Below are 23,400 nucleotides of genomic sequence, written 5' to 3' on the forward strand. Positions count from 1 at the left end.
GGAAACTCTTCTCGTATGACTTCTCGCAAAGATAAGCGGGTAGTGTTGTCGATGGAGTCATTGAGCGCGGTAGAATGATCGGTTAACATAAGGCGCAGCTCTTCACGATTGATTTCTCGTATGAGAATTCGGACGCTGTCGGTGATGGGGACTTGTGATGAAGGGGCCATGAGGGGAGTGGTGGCTGGAATCGCTGCTACCGTCGGCATGCGAGCGCGTTTTGTCTCGTTGAGGCGACGGCATGCTTCGGTAATACCACTGACTGTCGTCGCGTTCCGAGCTATTAGATATTTAAGCCCCTCTTCTGAAATGCCTTTTAAAATGTGTCCGACTTTGAAAGCCTGTTATGTTGGCGTTGGCCAGTTTGCACAGCGCCAGTATGTCCCAATATATGTAATGAAGTTTTCTTCGAGACATTGTGCTCGGTAGGTGAGGCGTCTCTCGGCTAGTTGTTTTATTTGTGCCGAGAGTCCGAACATTTCAAGAAACCTGCTCTTTAAGCGGCCCCATGAGGCGAAGACATCTTTGTTGTTGTAGCAAGTCATTGCAGTGTCCATGAAGTAGAAATTGACGTTCGCAAGCTTGCCACGCTTGACAGAGTCGTTCTCTCGGTTCTGAGCGCTCACTTCGTCGTAGTCACGGAGTCACTTGATGACATCCTGATCTGCAGAGCCAGAGAACAGGGTTCGTCCTGCCGGCAGATGGTAACGGTTGGGGCCGGTCATTTTTTATCATCATTAGTGGCCTCCAATAAGGAAATAATAAAAAAAAATATGCTGGTTAATGAATCAGAATTGGTAGAATGAAACGAAGTCTGCGAAGACGCTGAGCGACAAAATCCTTGGCTAAGCCGGGCTTAGAACTCCCTGTCTTCCAATATCCGATCGTGTATGATAATAACTACACCACCCTGCCTTGTCTTTCTGGCGCGTTTCCTCACACCGGTGGGTGTGCTCTCACACCAGAGGGCGTGAGAGCATAAAGAGATAGGAATTAGTAAGCGCGCGCTGTCAAACGCGGCTTGTGAAACGATCTCGGATATCTTATTGCCCGATAGCGCTTTTGTGTCGATTTAGCCAAAGCGAAGTGTCCCGTACACCTTCAAGCAGAGGCTTGAAAAGCCTCTGCTTGAAGGCTCACCCTCTCCGGAGCCTCCACCTTCGGAGAGGGTGAGGTCCCTTTTGATAGAAGTTGTATCCAAAGAACCCGCCAAGGACGGTTGCTGCTTCCCTACTGTGAATAACTTTGCGACTTCTTTTGGCTACCGGGACAGGAGCGTTAACATTTTCGACGTAAAAGAATTTTCAAATGATGCCATAAAAAATAAAATAACTTTTATCATTTTTGACGCAGTTTACAAATGGCGACTTTATTGGTAATAAATCTAAAAGAATAACAAGAAAGTAATGAGTAATTTGATTTGAAAGATGATACGATAGAATAGTAAGGGAAATACTTTGCTCGTTAGGAATTTAGAAAAGTAAGTAGTACGTTAGGTCCTTACCAGTAAGGTCGTTACTGGTAACGCGTGACTTCTAGCACAGGTAAAAATACACAAATACATTTTTTTATTTCAACCACCCGACTTACGAACAATCCAAGAAACTACAAACCAGCTGTTCTAGCGCATCGCGGAAGGGCACACTTCTCGAGTTTAGCTGAAAGGCTCCAATCAATGGCGACTATCAATCGTTCCATCAAGAACCCCATACGTTTCCCATTCATGATCCATGTCATGTATCAATATACCGCACCGCTGTCCTACACCAATCGATCAAGGACCCCCTTCCGAATCGCGCTAAAAGTAGACCCGAGTAGCACATCGAGTGACCTATAGCTAGACCCGTATGATACACAAGCCGCTCGTTTGTCTTCCATCGTGCCGGCGTTCGCAGCCCAGCGGTCCCTCCTCGGCAAAAGGTCGGCAACAGCCGCAGTCGACCGACAAAAAACGCCGCCCTCTGTTTCGACCTTTTAAAACCGACTGGAACGAAGCGTTGCCACGAACCCCAACCACCGGACCAATCTACGTTCCAGCGATGTACCGCGTGACCTATTTTACTCCGGTTGCACAAAGCACCTGGTCGCATGGCCACCTGGCACACTCCCGGTGCCGAATCGGTCTCAACGGACTCCACTGCGGTCTAACTCGCGACAAAACGGCCCACGGCAACGTGCAATGGCTAGCCCATCTACGCAGTACATTTCACACTAACGATAGATTGCAACAAACGAGCCATCCCGGCTAATCCAGCGTTTCACGGTTATCACGTGACTTGACCACACTCCTTGAGTCGCTCCGCCCAACCGGAAGGTCACGTGAATACTCTCAAAGTCGTGGATTGGCTCCGGTTTTCCGTAGCGTTATCTGCGGTCCATCGTAAGATGAAAGGGAGGGTACCTCCATCAGGTTCCTCCCCTTCCCTCCGAAGTAACGAAAGAACAAGGCTCTGTCCGCTGCAGCGCGGCCCAAGTGAAGAAAAATGAGGCTGGTAGGGGTAATGAGGGAGCAGCGATCCATCCGCGTTAAATTTGCAGGGGCGGCCGGCAGGGTACAGCGTCGGCGCCGATGAGGCCTCCCTCGCAGGCATCGCCGGTGCCTGCTATATCGCCGCCGCAGCGGAAGCAGCAGCATCAGACACTGCCGCGGGCGAGCTTTTGGCCCCAGTGCGGAACATCATCCGTCTGAGCACTTTGTAGGGCTCCGGCTCGGTCTGGGGAAGAGCCGGCGTACCGGAGGGCTAACCGTGCGCTCTTCCTACCTTGAGTGCCATTTTTTGTTTCGCCATTGGCAAAGCTCGAGGGAAGGGGGTATGACACACGCGGTTGGGCGGTGTCTGCTGGCTTGCGGTCTATGCTGTAAGGAACCTTCGTTTTAACGGCTTAAGGAACATGTCGGGATAAAAAAAAAAAAAGAAAAGAAGAGGATGGGCGGAGGATGTATGTGCATATATCAGTATTCCCAGCGATTTTTGCTCGCACGTGCGGTCCGAGCGGGGAAGAAGTCTCCGGGGAATACGGTGTGCTTGCGATGTGTGTCTGGGATAAGGTTGGACTAAAGAGCAGAGGGGAAAGGGAGGGGGTGTCCTTTTACGGGCTCGCAGTATGTACGTACGTCGGTGTATTGTGAAACGTTGGAGTCTTTAGAAGCACGGTGCTTGGTGACAACGAAACGCGGAGTAGTCAATATATTGTTTTCCATCGCCATTTTCACGACACAAAGTGGTGTCTGTTGTGTTATATTTATTTATTCGCTATACACCGCAGGCCAATGTAGGCTATTCATTGTAGGCAAAAGCAATCAATCAATATTTGCTTCCCATCAAATATTAAAAAGCACACAGCGTAAAAAAATAAAGAGCTAAAGTTATCCGTTTGAGTCGTTTCGAGTAATATTTCCTGGAAGCAGATTTGTAAAGCTTCTCTTGGAGGAAACGACTCACTAAAATCATCTGCCCAGTAACTGATCAGCGAATGCTTGGCAAATCCGTAAGGGCTTGGCGGCCGAGCAGAGAAGAAGGCATAACAATGGTCTGCCATTGAGGCTTGAATTTAGCGCGGCCCTCGGCTAAGGTCCATTTACAGTAAACCCATAAACGACAAAGGTGATCTTTGCGTGTTGGCCAACCAGCAAGGGTCATGCCCGGAATTTGATGCTCAAGCTAGATAATACTGATGAAAGCTCTCCAACAGGGCAAGTCTCTTTCCTATCCCGTAGAGGTCGATCATTTATTGGACTGAGGACCAGTGCAGGCTTTGGGTCAATTCCTGTCGCGAGGAATCGAGCCATCAAATCCAGCTCGGCCGTGGGGATATACGACCAATGTATTTGGCATGTTTTCTGTTCCACTCGGGTTACTGATAGAAGTAAAATTTAAAATAACAATACTTGTGTAAAGCAAACAAACAAAAAAAAAACACACCTAAAACGCGCTTTTTTTATTGTTATTTTCTTGATCAAGGAGCAAAAGTATTAATTCGCGCATATCAGGAAATATCATATAATAAACCCTGAGACACAAAGCAAATAACGGACAGCAGCACGACACACGTAGCTCTAAAAAAAAAAAAACAGAAACTTTTTTTGTTTCTTGAAATTAACAAATTAAGAGTGCGCAACCAACAATGACCTCACGCTAAAATACTGCGAAACAATAAAACAGTTTCAAAATGTGACAACGGAAATACAGTAGTGTATCTCAAAACCAGGCAGTTCAGGAATATAGGACGGTATAGCCACACTGTTTTATGGAACAGTACATTTATTTTTCATCGTAGGACACAACATTCGCAAATAAAAAAAAAAAAAATGAACCAGAAAATGTTTTTTGTTCTTATACATTCAACAATTGAATTACGGTAAAATTAATAAAAAAGAAGAAAAGGTCACCATTTTGCCTAAGCCTAACTAGCGTGGCAAAGGCAGTGGTAACACAGAATGTGATGTGTTACTGTGGAGAAACTTCGTACACGTGTGGAGACTGTGACTGGCGCGAAGCGGCACTGTGTCTATTTATTTATTCAGAGACCTACAGCGCCATGGTACATTACAGTAAAGGGAGGGGGGAAGAGGGAGTTGGCAATGAAAAATATAAGTAACATAAGCTAAGAAAGTAAAGAAAGTAAAAACATAAGCTAAGAAAGTAAAGAAAGTAAAAACATAAGCTAAGAAAGTAAAGAAAGTAAAAACATAAGCTAAGAAAATAATAATATCTCATAAATATTTCAGCCTCAGAACAAAGTTCAGGCTCCTTCAAAATGCGGTTTACGAAACACAACGACGTTAGTGCTAAATAAATATTATCGTTATGAACAATGTTAGTGCCGAGTCTGGCAAACCGTCCAAATCCCGTATAGTCTTAGAACAAAAATGATTTCATAAAAACACCAGTTTTACAGCGGAATTCCTTAATTGTATGCATGTGATCCTTTCGTTGCGATATGTAATGTGGCGGGTGAAGGTAGTTTTCGCTGTCAATCGCAGTCCTACATTGAAATATGTTACTAAACAATTTGAGTGGAAGGCGCTTCCTCCTAGAGCTTAACTTCCCCCATCGCATTCCCTCTTATGCACGTGACATACTACGTCGCCTGTCATAATTGCTTAAAACAAGACAGGCGACCCGGTTTTGTACCTTTCAAGCTTAGGTATTTGAATAGCAGCAGTGTTATACCCGTGCCACACGGGCAACTCGAATGCCATTTACAACGAATGACATTTGAGCGGACGGCCAGTCAGCGCGCGACACTCCGAGCGTAGCGCATTCCACGCGCGACAGATTGCGAGCTGATTGGCCGATGGTTCAAATGTATTTCGTTGTGAATGGCATTCGAGTTGCCCGTGTGGCACGGGTATAAGGGAAGGGCCCCATGGTGCAAGCATATTAAAAAATTGTGCGAACATACGAAAAGTAAAGTTTCTTCCTTCAGGGAAGGTGGCACAGACTTAAAATTACGAGAGAAGAAGCCAAGCATACTTGAGGCTTTAGAAACAGTAAATCAACGTGCTTATTTCACCTTAGGGACTCGTTTAAAAATACCTCAAGATATTTTTATTTGTAGGCGACAATGACGGGTTCGTCATTAATTGTATAAGCACCGAGCGATTTAACAAGACGTCTAATAAAATTAATATGAACAGTTTTCTTAAGATTAATATTCATTTCCCACAATTTGCACCAATCAGTAATAGCATTTATATTTGCCTGTAGAATGTAGATGTCATCACTCTCTCGTATGTTTCGATAAACAACACAATCGTCCGCTAAGAAGCTTATTGTAGATGATAAAACATTGGCGACATCGTTCAAATACAACATAAATAACAGCGGCCCAAGGACAGGTCCCCGCGGAACTCCCGATGTCACGTCAGCGTATTCGAACTGGCAACCGTTCAGTACAACGTATTGTTTACGGAGAAAAAATATTCACGTATACAATATACAACATTTTTTTTTCTTAAATTTTGTAACCGTTCAATTTCGCTATTAACAAATCTTGGGAACGATTAAAGCTAGAAAAATTCAGTAAATACTATCACTGCCATCGAGAACGTCAGTCAGTTTATGTACAAACTTTGTTAACTGTGTCACACACAAGTAATCTTGGCGAAAGCCATGCTGGGACGGATGCAGTATTCCCGAAGAATTTACGTGAGGTATTATGGCTGCGTATTAAATGCGCTCAATGACCTTACACGCGATACTAGTTAGTGAAATGGGACGGTAATCTGCGAATACATTCCTTGGACCTCCCTTGTGTATCGGAACCACCCGACGAAGCATCCAATTTAGCGGTAAGGATGCGATACTGAAAGATTTCTCAAAAAGAACAGAAAAATATAAACATTATACCAGAGCATGACTTCAGAATGTAGAGAGGAATGTTATCGAGGCCTGTTGCCTTACTTACATCCAGTTCATTTAAAAGCTTCCTTATTCCTTCTGCTCCGGACGTAATCGACGGCATCTCATTGGTCACAAAAGGCACATCGAAAGGAACATCCCGCTGCGCAGACTGGCTAAACATGAAATAAAAGGAAAAAAAAAAGAACTCAAAAGCTGGGCTTTATTAGTATAACTTCGTACAACACTGTCATCCTGTTTAGGCGGTGGAACGGTGATATGACTTTTGCCAGTGTTCAGCACCTATCTCCAGAATTACTTTGAGTTATTCTTCACTCTCTTCAAATGTTTCAAGATATAGTTGTTTAAATGTTTGGACACTAGTTTTCGCGTTTACAGATAGTTCGCGTAGCTTGGCAAGGTAAGAGCGTGAGTGCTCCCTGGGTGTCTCACTTGCGAGTGCCATGCTCTGCGGTTGCAGTGTAAACGCGACTTTCTCAGAGTCGGTTGGAGTGTGAGATGAACTGGGCGGAGCGTGCGGAAAACAGAACAATTGGAACGAAGCATCGCCGGGCATAACACTGGCGCCAGCTCGCAGCAAGAGAAAATCCCAAACCCGTTCCACTAGGAAGAGCGGAGAGAGAAAAACAAAATCCCCCCCCCCCCCCCTTTCACCCCGTGCGTCGTCTGCTACGCCGAGTGGGCTGTACCTAACATCCGGCTGGCGTGCAAACTCGGTTTAAAGTCGCGTCAGTTTGGAAGGTTCAAGCGCATATGCGCGGATTTTTGTATGCAAGTTATCGTGCAATACAATGCTCGATAGAAAGACTAACCGGGTACAATTGCGCTGTTACCTGCGTGCAAATAAAATTAAAAAAAAAAAAAAAACTGTGTCAGATTGGCCGGCTTCTCCGGCGAAGAGTAAATCCGGCTGTTGTACCTTTTTTACTACATAAAGTTCGTACTGGTGTAGGCCTTTAGCGTCCATGAGTGGAAGTCTGAAATAATAAATAAAAACGTGCTATCCTGCCGCAATACACGGAGTAGTTGAGGGTAGTACTGCCGGCAGACTCTACTACTATTTAAGTAACGGAACAAAGATACGCTAGTTGATCATTTACCGAAATAAAACAACAGAGCGCTATAGGCTGATTTTGGAGTAGCCAATACTTTTTTTAAAAACGCGAACAACTTCACAACGGCGGCCACGAGCGAGAGTTCGATGTTCGGTACAGCCCGCTGGTACAGCCCAAAGATGGAGAATGGCAGCCTCCCGGTTTGTCGACTGCTAGCGGAGTCGGGCGCGTGCCCTCTCCCTCGTTTTACCCCGCCGAACCAGTTGAATTTCCCGGATGTATGGAAAGGGCGCTGCGGTCGATCAAAATGGCGCCGCCCTGAGAGCGCTAAATGGAATGGTCTATAGAAGCTTTGCAGCGGCTTTGCATGGGCGCCGCCATAACCGATCTTCAATTTTAGAGCGCAGCTGTTAGGCGCCCGTTTCCGGCTTGAGCGGCGTCGGCGTCGGCGTCGGCGTCGGCGTCGCCGTCGGCGTCGGCGTAACCGCGCGGTGCATTATGGGAAATGTCCCATAATGCACCGCGCGAGCCCCCCCCCCCCCCCCCCCCCCCCCCCCCCGGTGAGGTGAGAGGTGAGAACAACGTTTATTTAAACCAAGGACAAACGCCAGTCCCCAAAGCGGGGGCCACGCCGGTCCGACACCACACAAAAGACAGCCCCCAGACATATTTGGGCGCGAGCCACCGCGAAATCCGTGCCCCGAATGGCGCAGGGCAACAAGTTCAAAGAGAAACTCGGCACGCGCCACCCGAACCACGAACACCGCGGCGACTCGCGTCCGCAGGCCATCCCCCGCATGATGAATGAGCAGCGCGACCCCGGCCCAAGGGACCGACGCGGCGTGGTCGCTCTCAAGCGTGGCGTCTACGTCCTTGGCGGCGTGAAATGATGATGTGTTTCATTATAACGAGGGCCCAAGTCCGCTCCGCCATACAAAGTCGAGGAGGGAAGCCAGGACCCTCGTCCGGCGCTCGGAGTCGCCGGCAGGATGCGCCCATTCTTTCATGGTCGTTGGAAGGTCTTCAGGAAGAAGAGTAGCCCAGGCTTCTTGACGCTGGGCAACCAGAGCTGCGCACTCCCAAATGAGATGGTGAAGTTTCGGGAGGGCATCTGGGTCTTTGCATCGCTGGCAGCGAGGGTCTGGTGGGACATAGTACGGGTCGAGTTTACGTTGCCGGGTCAGCTCGAAGCGATAGACATGATGAGGCGTGACCGCTCCACCTGTCCTAATGCGTCGATGCAGGACCATCTGGTGCCTACGGAAGGTGTTTTCGGGTATTGGAAACTGTTCTGGGGTCCAAGAGGCGTCGAGTCGGCGTTTCCAGTCCCGACGGACGAGGCGAACAGCATCGACTGGGTCGTAGACGTAGGCCTCATCTTCGGGAAACTGGTCATCGTTGGGCGACGCGGGAGGCACCGGTAAGGTCCGCTGGGAGGAGGGGAAATCTCTATGCAGCTCCTCCAATGCAGCCTTGTGGGCCTTCTCGTTGCCGTCAATTCCCGCATGTCCTGGAACCCAGCGTATGCTGACTCGGACTCTTCGATGGCGGTACAGGCGAAGTGCAGTGTCGTAAATAGCGGCAATTGTCGGACTTGATGTGAGTAAATGCGTTTTAAGCGCGCGAATCGTGCTCTGAGAGTCTGTGAACACCGTAAGCGTGCCGGGCCCTGGATTCCTGACCTCATACGTCTGGAGGGCGAGGAGGACGGCGCGGGCTTCGGCTTGTTCGGGCGATGAAGGGGTCATGTTGGTGTTTGCAACAACGATAGGATCGCACTGTGCAGGACCATGGGACGGGAACACCGCAGCTGTCGCAGACCAACCGGAGGTGTGCAGGGCAGCATCCGTATACACAATGACCTGTGCAGGGTCCTGAGATAATGCGGTGACCTCGGCTTGGTGTTGACGAGCATAATGCTCCCGACGCTTGGCGTGGCGCTTGGCATCCATATTTCGCGGGACAGGCCGGGCATGTTGCGTGAGATCAATAAGATCCCATGGAGGCTTGGTAGGCGGCAGGTCGTTTATGTTCGTTACAGCTACTCCAATGAAACGAGCAACTGCCCTCCCCTGGAGCGTATGCTCAAGTCGGGCCATGTGGATGTCGAGTTGCAGCTCTAGTGTCTCTCGAAGGTCGACGAGGTGCAGGCACTTGCGAAGCTCTGACGTTCGCGTGTGTCGAGGGAGTCCGAGGATGGTTCGGCGGGCCTCGTTATACAGCGTTGCAATCTTGTCGAAATGGACTCGTTTGAGGGAGTAGAAACGCGCTGCATAGGCCACCTTCGAAGCAAGGACGGACGTGACTAGAATCTTGGCGATACGTTCTCCCGCGCCGCCCAGACGATGGGAGATGCGACGGACGAGGTGTAGGCCGTGTCTCCATTGCCGCGAAATAGATATAACCCATTCGGCTGCTACTTGAGAGCTGTACCCAAAATTCACTCCAAGGATCTTTATGAAAGGCTCTTTGCTTATGTGACTACCGTCAAAAGTGAGGCCCAAGTCCAGGGTAGAATGCCCACGGCCGTACAGCATGTACTTTGTTTTTTCCGGGGACGGAAACATGCCGACGCGGCGAAGGTGGGAGTGGATGGCATCTAGACCCGCTTGCAACGCTGTCTTTTGCGTCAAAACCGAGCCTTGGCATGTCCAGATGGTAATATCGTCGGCGTAGGCAGTAGCTCGTAGGTTCGGAATACGATGGAGGGCCCAGAGCAGCGGCGCCATGACAATGTTAAATAACGTCGGTGACAATACTGCTCCTTGAGGGACTCCAATGTTGTTCTCCTTGGTAGTACTGCTCCGCGCGTCAGGGCCGTAGCCCGACTTGACGAGGTATCGGCGGCCGGCCAAAAATGACCGGACAAAATCTAGTTGTTTCCCATCTAGGCCCTGCTCGTACATCGAGGAGACAACGGCTTCGTGTGGGACCGTGTCAAAGGCCTTCTTGATGTCCACCGTGACCACGACCCGGAGCTGCTGGTTGTTGGGGTGCCAGTCAGCGACATCATGGTAAATCATAGCCAGACTATCGTGGGTACTCAAATTCTTACGGAACCCTGTTTGTGTGGGATGAAAGATCCTGAGGTTTTCTGCTTGCCACTGAATGCGTGCAAGTACCATTCGTTTCATCAACTTTCCCATTATAGATGTAAGGGAAATTGGACGCTGGTTTTTCGGTTCGGTCGGTTTTTTGCTGGGTTTAGGGATGGTGGTAACCCATGACATCTTCCAATCCTCAGGGAGGTGACCCGTGTGCCAGATGGAGTTGAACCAGTCAAGGATACCTTCCCTTGCGGCACGAGGTGCATTACGAAGCATCGGGGCTGTAACTCCATCGGGCCCGGGGGCACTCTTAAGTTTGCACTGGGCGATTGCCGCATCAAGTTCCCACTCAGTGAATGGCTGGTTCCCAGGGTTTTCCGTGTCCACAATGTGTGCATACGCAGGTCTATATACATCGGGGGATGGGAGATCGTCAGGTTGCGGGAAGAATGCCGAGCCAAGCTGATCCAGGATATCTTCCTCGGTGTCTGTCGAAAGCAGGGTCAGAAGAGGGACAGGGCTACACGACTTGCGCTTGCCATACATAGCATTAAAAGTTCGCCACACATCGCCGAGCTTCGTAGTCCTGTCGAAGGACTCGCAATGGGCAAACCAGCGTGTGAGGCTGAGGGTCTGGGCGTATGTGCTAGCTTCCTTGGTTAGGAGGGTCACACGTTTTAGATAGCAGCGCCGCTTGTGCCTCCGGTACTTGGTAAGCGCAGGCGTGCGACGATCCCACAGCGACAGTAGATGCGTGTCCGGGGTGGGTGTATTCCTATCCACCTGGCGGAAGTCAGTCGCAGACTTCGTAGCCGTCGTGAGCAAGGCCGAAATGTTAGCAGGGTTGATATCTTCAATGTGCTCCTCTATAAAGGCACGGAACTGATCCCATTTTATTGTCTTCGTAAGTCGCTTGATCATTTTGCGTTTGCCTGCATATAGTTCGAGCACTATGGGGAAATGGTCACTTCCCCACGCGTCGGGAAGCACAGTCCACGCGAAAAGACGGGCGGTCGACGCGGGTGCGAAAGTGAGATCTATTACACTGTCCGATTGGCGTGCCGATGTGCCATAACGCGTCGCGCAATCTAAATTATTGACGATCGTTAGGTCGGTTAGTTCGAGGACAGTGCACAAGTCCTGTGCGCGCGGGGTATGTGGCGCAGAACTCCACGATTCAAAGCGAGCGTTGAAGTCTCCTCCAAATATTACGTAGTCAGAGGGGTACTTATCGCGGAGCGCTTTGATCCATGAAAAATCGTGAGCTGCGTGGAGGGGCCGAACGTACGTGGAGACAATCAAGAGGCGTTTAGTGGTTCCGTCGAGAGCGACGCGGACCGCGACTACCTCCTGCGTGGTGGTACACCAGTTCATCGTGTCTATCTTGATATGTGAAACACCATGACGGACATATACACTGGCCTGAGCACTAGTAAGGGGGGTTCGGCGTGAACGCGCCGCATATTCTATCGTAGGGTTGTGGTGCCCTTCAAAGCCTGACAATGTAATGTTTTTGGCGCGAGATTCCTGCAGTAAAAGAACGTCACAGGTATATTGTAGATCTGACAGGCGCGTAAGGAGTTCGGCCTTTCTTGTTGCTAGCCCACGACAGTTCCACTGCAGGATCCGGAACGGAGCGTTATTCAGGAGTCTGGAAGCCATTGCGGTTTTGGACCTGGATCGGCGGAGTTTGGGGGACGACCATGAACATTGCAGTGTGCTCCGCATGGGTCGCCGCCAGCATCTGTTGGAATTGTTGTAGCTGTTGCTGCATTTGTTGCTGCATCTGTTGCTGCATTTGTTGCTGCTGCTGCTGCAATTGCTGTTGCATTTGGGCGAGTGCGGCATGAAGATATTCCTGTGTTACCATCGTAGTGACGACGGAGGTGGCTGGTTGTTCAGGTCGAGTGGATTGGGAAACCAATACTGCTTTGCATGATTGCTGCACATCGTGGGTCGTGGGTTGTTGTTGATGTGATGCACATTGCTGCGATTTCCTGACTGCTTCTTTTTCTTTGAGGCGCCTTTGAAGTTCGGTTTCCCTGAGTGCTCGGCGCTTCTCTGCTTCTATTTCGTTCATCCGAATTTCAGCGTGCTTATTTGCCATTTTCTTTGCGTGAACTTCAAGATCTTGAATTCGTTTCGCACTTTTCTTGCGGGCTTCGCCGATAGACCGCAGTTCTTCCATCCAGGCCTGCGCCTCAGTGTCACTGTCCGCATAATAACCTGTCTTGAGCATTTTGTGCACCGCTTGGGCATACGTTCCAGCTTGTTGCTGCGGTCTCGGCGTCTTAGGTTGGCGCTTTTGAAATTCCGCGGCCTCGTCTAGCCGATTCGCGTTGTTCAAGAGTTGGCGTGACACTGATACATCACGCCTTGTTGTGCTCTTACTTGTAACTCTCGGTTTGCTTTTCGGTATCTCGTTCTCTTCTTCCCCGTCAGAAAACATGCCGAGCGCGGCATATCTGTTGTGTGTAGCTATTACTTGAGGGTAGTCTTTTAGCGTGACATCGGGCGGGCTACGAGGCCTGCTCCTGCCGCGGCCTCCCGAGGGGTTACGGCATCTTTCGTTGTCTCGAGTTGCCTGGTTACGGTTTGCGTGGCCTCTGCCCTGAAGTCTTCGGTCCACCCGCAGCTTAGTGGGGCACTTGGGATCGGTCGCAAGGTGGTTGCCGTGGGATCGGCAGTTGATACAATACTTGCGTCCGCACACGTGGTGTTCCTGCTTCAGCCACCCGCAATCGGGGCATCTCAGCGCGCGGGTGCACACGTGTTGCTTGTGTCCTAGGCCTTGGCATCTCCAGCACTGCACTGTGTGAGACACATACGGCGTGACTCTTATGATGCACCCTCTGTATACGATAGAGTTTGGCACATTGGTTCCGCGGAATGTCACTATGGCCAGCCCGTTTTTGCCGAGAAGTCTCGCGTATAGGACCTCGTGTGTTTTGGACCGTAAAGCACTCGCTAAAGTGTCCGAAGTCTCTCCGCAGTCAATGCCGTGCGCCACGCCGCGTACTGTATCCTTTGGGGGAATCTCGTGGGTCACCACCGACACGGCTCTATCCTGTGCGGTGAGAGAGTGCAGCGCCAAAAGCTTTTCTGCGGCGTCTCTCGAATGTACCATGACTGAGGTTGTGTTGGTGTCCCTATTCAGCCTGAACGTAAGTTCTTCATTGATTAAGCCGGTTATTTGGCTTAAAGTTCTCTGCAGTAAGCCCTTCGGAATGCTCGTAAGATCATAAGGTTCCTTCGACGGAAAAACAATTACGTGGCACGGCCTGTCTTCCTCATCGGTACCCCTGAGTCTTGTGTATGATAAGGTAGGTCCTCCCACTGATACGCTATGCTCGCCTTGTCTATGCGTCTTTTTTTTAACATATGTCACCTTGTTCCATTCGGAGCCTGGACAGTCTTCTGCATGTACTGATTCTCTGAAGGTCGAAAGAGGACCCTCGGTGAGAGTCTCTGTGGACGATATCTCAGCCATTGAGAAGCCGGTGTCTGAGTCTGCGTCGGCGTCCGTTCGATCAGAATTTGTGTCAGTAGTTCCGCGGTCGTCATCTTCCTTCACTTCGGAGGAGTTCGTACCGGTACTAGAACTACTAGGGTGGCGGGTCCGTTTAATTGCGGGATCCAAAAATATCAGTGGGTCCCTTTTCGTTTTTCGCTTTCCATGAATTCGTTGCGGTGACTGGATGAAAGCTTCAGCTTGTGTAAACGTAGCAATCGCTTCGATTTGGCCGGTCGCAGGAGCTTGCCCAATGATGTTCATCTCGAGATCGCTCGAAGACTGGGGCTGAGACGGTTGCGAGATCTCAGCCATGTCGCTCTCTTCGGAGCCCTTCGCCTTTGGCCAGCTCCAGAGTTAGCCCTAGCTCCGAAGCACATTCGCCGGCGGTCGAAAACACATGCGAAATACCGAGTTCGGGACTCACTGTGGGTTCTGACCTGCTGGAAGGGACGTCGTTAGCCTTCAGAAGGGTGTTCTAGCCAACCTCATGTCCAAATTCGGCTCGAATTTGGACATAAGCACAGGAGCAAAAGAGCATAAGCTCCTCGCCCCGGCGCTTCTTCTCCCCCCCCCCCCCCCCCCGGGGTCACGTGACCTCGTGGGGGGAGGGGGGCACGTGACCCCCCGAAGTCACGTGACTCCCCTGAGGTCACGTGACCCCCGCCGATGACGTCATCGTCACTGATGACGTCACCGGCATCCGCATCGTCATCGTCATCATCACTGATGACGTCATTAGTGACGTCACTGGTGACGTCACCGGCATCCACATCGTCATCGCCATCATCACTGATGACGTCACTGGCATCCGCATCGTCATCGTCATCATCACTGATGACATCATCAGTGACATCACTGATGACGTTACCGACATCCGCATCGTCATCGTCATCATCACTGATGACGTCATCAGTGACGTCACCGATGTCGTCACCGGCATCCGCATCGTCATCGTCATCATCACTGATGACGTCATCTCACTGATGACGTCGCCGACGTTCGCATCGTCATCGTCATCATCACTGGTGTAGTCATCAGTGACGTCACTAATGACGTCATCGGTATCCGCATCGTCATCGTCACTGATGACGTCATCAGTGACGTCAGTGATGACACGTCGGCATTGTCATCGTCACGTGATCCCCAGGTCACGTGACCCCCCCTGGCCAGTTGAACCCCCCCCCCCAGTACCATTTCCCCCTCCTCCTCAAGAGCTGCGCTCTAATTCGGCGTTACAGGGAGTTGTAAACGGCTTTCACTTTTTGTTTTCTCTTATTTCGTTTACTTCACGTTATCATTACCATAGGAGGTTTTAATTTGTTTTAGATTCTACTGTGCCCTTCTCCCCGGCATTAGCGTTCGTGGAGGTCCGTCAACGACCGTTTCAGTGGCTCGGTGCCTCGGTAAGACAAGAGAAGGTCAGCAATGGCGACTGTAATTTGGCGCGTGTGCGAAGCGTCTATGCTTCAACCCGTTCTGGCAAAGTAAAAGTCTGTTTTAATATTCTTATTTCTTTTTCGTTCCTGTCTTTTGCTTTATTTTTTGTTGTTTTATCGGGAGAAGCCCTGAGCGCGTTCTTTTCACGGAGCAGAGCGCTGCTGGTTGACTAAACACTTGATGTTTTCCCCCTCGCCGGGAGTTATACGGAGGCACTCGAGGAAGAGGTTCGGCTGGCACTGGTGTCCATTTGGGGGGCGATGCGTCAGCGTTTGGTTGACGGTCGGCTTGTTGACTTCGGTTGTTGGCACCTAATTAGATATGGTTAGGTGCCAGTCATATAACACATGTTGTGCTAAACTAAAAAAAAAAGAAGAAAATTGAATTTGAGTTAAAGTTTAGTATTTTGTGAGAACTGTTTTATTTTGGCGGAGTATCTAAAAAATGCTAGCAGATATTAAAAAACAAACAAATGGAAACAAGATCTTTTTTGGCGTTAATTGAAAACAGGAGGGACCCAACAGGTCAACAACGTGTTTGCTCTGTTTTTAACGGGTACAGGAGCGGGGACCGGTGCCCAAATTACTGAGCGCACGTTGATTCCCACGCATATACTCATTACAACTACGTTCGGTGGCTAGGGTTTCTCCTTTTTTTCCCCTTGTTGCACACGTTACAACCATTTACGCGTCTGCTTTCGCATGGAGCACTGAGAAAGCTAATTTCTGCAATCTACGAAGCATGCTTGGCAAATAAGCAAAACAAAAATATGGTTAGATAAAAGAGATCAAAGCTTGTATTGTGACATCGAGCGTGGCGCTTAATATGGTCACTCATATGGTCACTCATATGGTCACTTCATGCTCAGTGTCACATCTCGGAGTTTACTTTTATGTCCAAAACGGGCATGAAATTAATATTATTATTATTTTTTTTTTGGCTGGGGCAAATTATTTTAGTTTGAATTTACTGATCGCATATCGTTTTGTGGGCCAAAAGAAGGATGGTAGAAAGTTAACAGCCTGCTTTTCAAAACGAAAATTTGAAAATATAGTGGACTATTTCGTACCTCCTTTGTATCACAAAGAAAAGGTCTCTGCCTTTTCTTTGTGATACATCCGCTGTACACGAAGCACGTCAACCGACCCCAGCTCAAGCATTGGATACGAGCACTGCATCACTCGGACGTATGTGCACGTCAACAATCAATCCGTTAACGAATATTTGGATACATGTTCGTGGCCAGTGAGTGTCGAGACGGCACTTATCATCACTTGGGAATGACGAGTGTAGGGAGATTGATGGCCGGGTTCGAAAAAGAATTAGCTCCCAATGAACGTCTTCCACTGCCTTCCAAGGTCGCGGTTCATCATCTTTTGCTTCAAATGATGAATACAAAGTTACCCCGCACCGCTGTACGCAGGACTGCTGCGCTAAACTCAGCGCTTTTACACTGCGACCTCTATGGACGACCCTACCGGATCGAATACTTCAGGAAGGAGCTTCGAAGGTACGATGTCTCGAATAAAATCGCCACCTTTGGATCCTACCAGATGAATCACGTATGGATGCTCACTCTTCAGTCTGCAGCGGCAAAACAGCGGGTGATGGAAGCTAAGGTGCTCAAGGTAAAAACTTATTGTGTCTGGTGCTGGACCGTAGCAGCACTGATATACGCCTCCGACTGCACTGAACATCCTCTCATGTACCCGACGAGGTCGTATGCAAGGCCCTGGAGCCCTACGGGAACGTGACTGAGCTTGCAAAGGAAACACGGCGGGCTGAATGTTTCGAAGGTGTGGAGTAGACAACCAGATCAGCCCAATTAAAACTGAAGGCAGGCGTAAACATCGAAGACCTACACCACCAGATGAAGATTTTTTAATCGGAGGACTTGAAAGATTGAAACTTGACAAATTTTCAATGTGCGACATAGCGAGTGAACAATGTTTTTAGAAAAACCATTCAGAGTAAATGTTGAAAAGTTGCATATAGAATTAAAATGCAATCGCAATTGGTGAAATACTACGTCGCGACCACGTAATTTTTCATTTCGTTTTTGAGTTGAAGAGGAAAGTAAAGGAGGAAGAAGTTGAAATATCATTTCATGGCCCCTTTAACATACTCGCAACTTTCAGTGATGGTAGTACCACGGTTAAAGTCCCTCTATCCTGGGAAAGGTGGCGCCATTCATTGTTGTTGAAATTCTCGAGGCACGTGCCGCGCGCCACTTCTGAGAAATTCGTGGCGTCTGAAATCTAGCTCAGTGCTGCGCTGTGCCGCCATAATCTTCCCAAGGGCTGCACGTTGCCGTGCCTCGTGCATGGACGAACATTGCGCTACTTTTTAAACATGACGGGGCTTTAACCATGGTGTGAGAATCGCGCTCCCTATCAAGCTCAACCTCGAAATAGAGTTGCTTGCCTACACATTTTCCTGACGCGGAATAAGTATGATGTAGCGCTCTTATATTGCTTATTTCACAGAACTTCAATTACTTGCGCGTCGCAGTCATAACCTCGTACAACTGTTTTACGACGATCATCTAGATGACAGTCAAGTTGATAGAAACTAGTACGCTTCCTATAGGTCGTGAAAGGTGCGAATTTCGAGGTCCAAACGTTTAGGTCTAAGCGTATAAACAATCCTTCCAGCTGCATTTTTTGTAACATCTGAAGGCCTACTAACACGACAAAAAAAAAAAAAAAAAACAATTTACCACGCGGACTTAAAAAAGATCACCTCGAACAATTTATTATGGTACGTGTTGAAATGTGGCGTATAGACCCAAGTCAGAGCTAAGTAGTAGCAGTCTCATAAGGTTCAGTTTTTTTTCGGACTAATGGCGGTGATAGAAGAACAAGACCAGCTAAATCAAGCACTTTCAACTTTGCGCATCGAACGCTATACGTACAAGGACCAAGTGGTTCGAATAAATTCTCCGGGTTTGGATTTATGCTTCTAAAGACGTTCGCGTTTTTTGGTGCGTAAAAAGAAGCTGTGTAATGTCACCCTTAGAGCTGAATTGGGCTGGCGATGCGGGCTAGTTGGTTCATGCTTAGTGGTTCGACACAGCACAGAGGGGTGTACACAAGACAGGCGTTCTACTTTGTCTTCCTGTATCGCTGTGTCGAATCCACTAAGCCATTAGAGCCTCAGGTTTGGTTCTGGACAGGACGGGTAGATTGACGCGTTCGGCGCATGCGTAAAGTCATCATAACATTAGTGCACAAGTGGAAAGCGGCAGTGATCGAGATGGCTCGTGCCTACTCGTGATTTGCACAGGCAGTGCTCCAGCGAGGTTGGGGAACGCGCAGAAAGACAAATGTTTTCTAGACGCAATACGGCGGCAGTGGCGTAGCCAAACTGGTTGATGAGATCACGACCGGACTGGATTCGCCCTCGCTGTCTTACGGCCTCTCCAGTGAAGCATAATAACATCTATATTTTCCGAAGCGGCACTGGCACATGATCGGCTTGCTGGGTGGCCGGAAGTTGAGCCACAGCGCAGCCGTATGATGTGTCACTGTGCTATTCGAGGGAAGAAGTTTGGGTATCGCCGCAGGGTGGTACCTTTTCATAACCCGGAGTGAGAATGCTTCAAAATCCTCTGCTAGTGCAAGTACTAACAATGCCAACATTCTATGCGCTATGAAAATCAAAACATAACCGCGTGGGTAGCACATGCACTACCCATAGTGAGGAAAACAGAAGCGCACCCAGTGAGCCTCTCTACGCAAATACTTGGGGACAACTTTCTGCAGCTATGCATACAATCAATGGTTCGGTAGAGCGAATTTGAGGCCTGATCAATGCTGTGCACTCGTGCTGTTTTCCCCTTTTTTGGAAATTCCACAGAATGTTGTCCATGAGTAAAGACTCCGCTAAAAGCAAACTGGAGAAGCCGACAAAGAGGAAGCAAACGCGTAAATTGTTTGGAAGCTAACGCGGAGCCTGCTATGCCCTATATCTTACGTTTCGCTGGAAATGCGACATGCGCGTAAGGTGCTGCTAGATTCTCGGTGACTGGCGGTGAACGTTAATTCTGAGTAGGAACTCTGAGAATCAGTAGAAAAAGCATAATTACATCACTGGTCGAAAACCTGAATGTTGACTCTTCCCGAGGTAATGCCACGGCACAAAAATCGCAGGGTATTAGCATTTTATTGTTTCTTAATTTGATTGCCATTAAAGCAATCATCCGTTAAACGCTTCACTAAGGGAATAGAGGGACTTACACACACACCGTAGATTAGTACCTGTTGACAACAAGGTTGTTTCTTGGTATCTTCTTTTTCCACGTGGTTCTTAGAGATTCATCACTGGGCAGCTGGTAAAGGTCACGCCAGGGCCCGTTCTCTTGAACGCGAACCGTGGGTTAAAGTTAACTATTGTCCCTAGGAGGGGGAATTCTAGGTCACGTGACTGGGAGAGCAGGGGTCCCGAGGGAGGAGCAGTACCTATAAGCAAAATGGCCGCGACGTCGCTTAATGAGGGCTAATAGTTCTGCTTGGTTCTGCTGAACATTCATTTCGATCCGGCTGTTATATAAATGACGAGCCATCAGCCTATTAGCACGTAAAACAAAGCGGTAGTTCAGAGGGACTACTAAACTAACCGACGGCAGCATTCCGCGAACGCATCACTCTTCAGCAGTCCGGGATGCAAGCCATATGACGATACATAAGCCTTGCAAGTGTTTTTATGGTGGGTAAAAAAATGTTTTGCGAACGAGTGTTGGTATATATTTATACTAACACGTTTAATTTCTTACACTGTGCACGCCAACTCGTGAGCAGCGGTTACTTTGCGGAGAAAGGGGGTCATCCTCCATAAAGTCTTCGTTTCGGGTGAACAGCTGGGACATTTTACTCTGTTCGCAGTGCGCCGACAGTATGCTGACAGCATCGAGGTTTCTACATATCCCCGGTGGCCAGCAATTCAACGGTGACGAGAAGCTTAGCTTCTCGTCACCGGTGGGTCGGTTGGGCAAACGGAAGAGAGAGCAAACAGTTGAGATGAGCAGGAATCGCAGAAACGTCCGTCGCAAGGAACAAAAACGAGACTACAGCACCAGCTTTGCCAGACCGGAAGGCACACGGGAAAGTTATGCGTTGTTTATGGCGAAACATATTGAAGGATACGTTTCTAACATTTTCGAATATTTGTCGACGAACTCTAGCATAGTAGCTAAAATTTCTTCGTACCATCTGAAGCAAATAAATTGGTTTTCAAGTACAACATTACTACATTTTGTCTTAAAATATCATACTAGATCGATAACAACCAGCGGAAAAAGAGGATAAACAAAATGACTGGCTTGTTTCACCGATAGATGGCGCATCTTACTGCCCAATCAAAAATAATTATCGTTGTTCTATATCCAGCCGTTTATTACAGTACCTAGGTACTTTTCCCTTCCTTGGCACCGTGGTTTACCAAAATGGGTTTACCGTCGCTTCGAGAAAACCGGCCCAGGAGTCTTCCCCGAGCTTGAATGGCGGTTCTGAACACGACAGTAGATTATCGCTGAGGCAACCGCTGAGCAGGAGGGTAATCCACGATATGCAGAATAGTGCGCGCCGCCTATCGCGCAACGCCGGAAACTTCGACATTCTGGGTGCGAGGGTGGAAAGTGGTTGGAATACAACAATGCTTCACGATGCATGGCGTGGCCTGATACATTGTGTTCTAAGCGTTGCCTCGAGACCCACATTGAATAGTGTGGGAAATTCTCCAGGAGCGTACAAAATCGACGTACCCGTCACAGAATGCGCACATCAGATCCGGCAGTGCACGTTCGGCTGCCACGGTGAACTGTCCGTGTTCCTTCTCCTCACGGCAGCTATCCAAGCCTCTCTCTCCGCAGGATACAGCATGGACGACGGAAATCTTGAAAAACTTGGCCTTCTCTTTACCGTAAAAGTAATTCGCGCAACCATTCGCAACACTGTGCGCCGGCATGGCGACAAAGAAAGCGACTCGCGAGCTCTCTTCGTCCTCGCTTCTGGGCGCAGCCTAGGAATAGCCGGCACGCCCATTTGTTTTCCAACCAAACAGGGGGCGCTAGCAACACGCTCTGCACGCGCATGCACAGCAGTTTTTTTTTTTTTTTTTTTTTTTTAAATCGTGCATTGTGCTTTTTGCTGCTGAGCACTTGGGCAGCTCAATCTGAGCATACGCTTTGACGTAACCTATAATTGGCTTGCAGCGCCCCCACGTTGAATGGTGCTCGTGCTTTTTTCTGCGACAGAAAAGGCCGTAAGGGAAGAAGCGATAGCGCGTATGCAGTCCGGCAGTGGTCAGATTGGTATGTTGCAATAACGGCGCCTCACTGGTGGTCAAGGACCACCAAGGACGTTTAAATACCACAGGACTCGGCATGACGTCATGCTCAGCGACGCCGGAAAAAAAACGGAACCCCCAACTGCCTTGCGCACCGACGCCACCGACCCGCAGCTCCCATCATCCGCTCGCCGCTGTGTCGTCTGCTCCTTGCAAGCTGTCTGCTTTGTCTGCCCGCTGTCGCGGCTGACTTTCGATACAATCGGCGCACCAAAAACGTTTCGGTGCGAATACTCATTCTCATCACGGCGGAGGAAAATGAACACCTGCTGGAAGCAGGGCTTGTACGGCTTTCTCATCCCGCGGTGACTTTCTCAGCGTTCGTGCACACGACGCTTGACACACTTGCTTGCTCGCTTTCCAAAGCCGCGCTGTGACGACTGGCTCTAGACAGACGCCACCTGCACGGTGTCGAAAGCGTCTGCTGCATGCCGACTTTCTAATAGACAGGCAAGTGTTGGGCTTCAATATCACCTGTTCGACACCAAGTCGTGGACGCCGCCATGTAAACAGGGGAAAAAAATCCCGTTGCCACGGTAATGCCATGGTAAAGCTGTTGATTCCCCTTATTTTCATGCTGACGTTCGTTAACTAAGATTCCTCGTTGCGACATAAAATTACCCGATATTGTGGTAGAAGATGGGAAACTTATGGTGAATTCAGGGGTCAATCGCCAGCGCGCCCTTGCCGGTGGCACCGGCGACCAAAGACGCACCAGGGGCGCACGAGGGGCGCACGAGATCCTTTAAAAAAACGACCTCACCATGTGACCCTCTCCAAAAGAAAAAAAAAAAAAAAAAAAAAAAAACGCCAAGCGGCGTTTTATTTTTTTTTAAATTTTTTTGCCTGGGTCCCGCGTGGGCTTCGTTATGGTATAATGAGCACGTGTGAGTACCAACAATATAAATTCTGACTCTCTGAGACGTGTGTAAACACAAGCGGCTTCATATGGGTCTCGAAATATTAACGTTACCATAGCCTGCAAGGCTTACAAGATCGTAAATTATAAATTAAAATGAAGAATAATTAACAAATCGGTGTGGTGCTGCTGGTACACGCGCCAAGTTTCAATATATTTTGCTTCGATTTCTGAGATCTGTGGCCATTTTACTAGGATCCCAAGAAGGCTTGCCGTCGTCGCTTATTCTATTTATTTCTTTACTTTTTTTTTTGAATCCTCAGTCTTCTCAATGCGTCCACCCACCTTGAAATTGTAAGCGTGTTCAAGTGTCGAGCTGCATCCCTTTCCACTTTTTTTTTTTTGTTTTGTTACGGCGGTTTGATAACGTGTGAGTACACCACAGTAAAGCAAGTAATGCATGGATTGTGATGCAGACCGTGTACCAGGCTGGTGAAATTCTTCCGAAAGTTTTAGATCTCTTAAAACATTAATCATCTTCATCTTCGTTTTTTCTCTTTTTTTTTTTTCTTTTTTAAATTTGTCTCGGAGCACAAAGAGGTGTCTGTATTGATGGTTTCGTTTACGACTCGAACGCGCTATTTGCCGCTTTCGGTGAGCATTGTTTCGTTTAATTCCCTTTCTCGATTCGAATAGGACAACACCGCACACAGTCTGGCAGACAAGCTGAGTAGCCGAAAGACTTTTAGAGGAAATTACGTTGCCACGCCCCGTTACA

This window comes from Ixodes scapularis, unplaced genomic scaffold, assembly GCF_016920785.2.
Source record: "Ixodes scapularis isolate PalLabHiFi unplaced genomic scaffold, ASM1692078v2 PGA_scaffold2__306_contigs__length_199485367, whole genome shotgun sequence".
Classification (NCBI taxonomy): Eukaryota; Metazoa; Arthropoda; class Arachnida; order Ixodida; family Ixodidae; genus Ixodes; species Ixodes scapularis.